The following is a 2,271-nucleotide window of genomic DNA, read 5'->3' on the forward strand; positions in this document are numbered from 1 at the left end:
GGGTTGCACTGCCTGTGTTGGGTTGACTCAAGGTTCCCACTCACGGGGCAGGTGAAGGTCTTACTACTTCTGCTTTAGTGCAGACCTTGGTCTTGTGCTTGGATTATTGTCCCTGCTTCCCTCACTTGCACCATGTCATCCACATCCAAATGCACTTTGCTGTGGGTGTGTGACCTGTGTCGTCATATAAGGCCCTGTACTTAGTTTTCTTGAAATTCTTAATTTTCCAAAAAGGGGGAGTTTTTTGTTTTTTTTTTTTTGAGTTGGAGTCTCACTCTGTCACCCAGACTGGAGTGCAGTGGCTGCTCCCGGCCACCGCAGCCTCGACCTGCTGGGCTCTGGCGATCCTTCTACCTCAGCCATCCAAGTAGCTGGAACTACAGATGCGCGCTACCACGCCCAGCTCATTTTGATTTATTGTAGAGATGAGGTCTCACCAAGTTGCCCTGGCGGATCTCGAACCCATGGGCTCAGGCAATCCACTCACCTTAGCCTCTCAAAGGCATGGGATTACAGACTGAGCCACCGAGCCCGGCTTGTAGGGGAGATTTTTGATTTTCACTAGTCCCCACAGTTTAAGTGGCTGGTCTTGGCTCTGGGAATAAGGTTTTTTTTTTCCTGTTTTTTTGTCGAGGTCTCACTCTGTTGCCCTGGCTGGAGTACAGTAGCACTATTACAGATCACCACAGCCTCAACCTTCTGGTCTCAGTGATCCTTCCTCCACAGCCTTCCAAGTAGCCAGAATTACAGGCATGCGCTACCACGCCCGGCTGATTTTTTCATTTATTGTAGAGATGAGGTCTCGCTACCCAGGCGGGTCTCGAACCCGCGGGCTCAGGCAATCCACTCACCTCAGCCTCCCAAAGGCACAGTATTACAGGCTGAGCCATTGAGCCCGGCTGCACATTTTTTTTGATTTGTTGTAAAGATGATTATTCACCAAGTTGCCCAGGCTGTCTCGAACTCCTGAACTCAAGCAGTCTTCCTGCCTTGGCCTCCCAAAGTTCTGGGATTACAGGCGTGCACCATTCTGTCTGTCCAAGAATGGCATTTTTTTGTTTTGGAGTCGGGGTCTCACTCTGTATCTCAGGTTGGAGTGCAGGGGCACACTCACGGCCACTGCAGCCTCGACCTGCAGGACTCAGGCAATCCTTTTGCCTCAGCCTTCCAAGTACCTGGAACCACAGGTATGCACCACCACACTCGACTAATTTTTTGATTTATTGTAGAGATGAGGTCTGTCCATGTTGCCTAGGTTGGTCTCAAACCTGTGGGCTCAGGCAAGCCTCTCGCCTCTGCCTCCTAAAGTGCTGAGATTATAGGTTTAAACCACTGAGCCCACTAGGAATGGCATTTCTAAAACTATCCACTTAAAAAACATCCTTTAAGCCCACACTCCCTATGCTGCCTGTCCTAGCACCATCACTCAGGGTGTGCTTTTCTTCACTGTCCCTGCTTGAAGAAGTTTCTCCTAGTATGTTACGTGGCCCCATGCCTCCTCGGCAGTTGCCCTTAGAGTTTCCGTCTCCTCATCCCACCCCCCCAGTCTGGTTCATCTCTATTCATGTTCTGAAATGCTGAAGAATCGGACTGCACTGTGAATGTTTTTTTTTTTTGGTTGGAACCTCATTGTCACCCAGGCTGGAGTGCAGTGGCACGCTCACGACCACCACAGCCCCAACCTGCTGGGCTCCAGCAATCCTTCCTCTCAGCCTTCCAAGTAGCCTGAACTTCAGGCGTGCACTACCATGCCCAGCTAATTTTTTTTTTTTTTTTTGGTTGGAACCTCATTGTCACCCAGGCTGGAGTGCAGTGGCACGCTCACGACCACCACAGCCCCAACCTGCTGGGCTCCAGCAGTCCTTCCTCTCAGCCTTCCAAGTAGCCTGAACTTCAGGTGTGCACTACCATGCCCAGCTAATTTTTTTTTTTGATTTATTGTAGAGACGAGGTCTTGCCAAGTTGCCTAGGTTGTTCTTGAACCCCTGGACTCAGGCAATCCTCTTGCCTCGACCTCCCAAAGTGCTGGGATTACAGGCTGCCCTGTGAATCTTAACACGGCATCTCAGGTCATCCTCTTCCTCCTTTGTTTGGCTCACATCTCCTGTGAAAAAGTTGCAGCCTGGCAAGGTTGGGCCAAATCTGATCTTGGGATGATGGGACTGTAATAACTTTCCAGAAAGAGAAGACTGATTTTTTTTTTTTTTTTTGCTGGGGTAAAACTAAAACACTGTCATCTTCAGGGTGTTCATTCATTCATTCATCTATGCA

Source organism: Carlito syrichta, unplaced genomic scaffold (genome assembly GCF_000164805.1).
Source record: "Carlito syrichta isolate Samal-C Ts95f unplaced genomic scaffold, Tarsius_syrichta-2.0.1 Scaffold308850, whole genome shotgun sequence".
Taxonomy (NCBI): domain Eukaryota; kingdom Metazoa; phylum Chordata; class Mammalia; order Primates; family Tarsiidae; genus Carlito; species Carlito syrichta.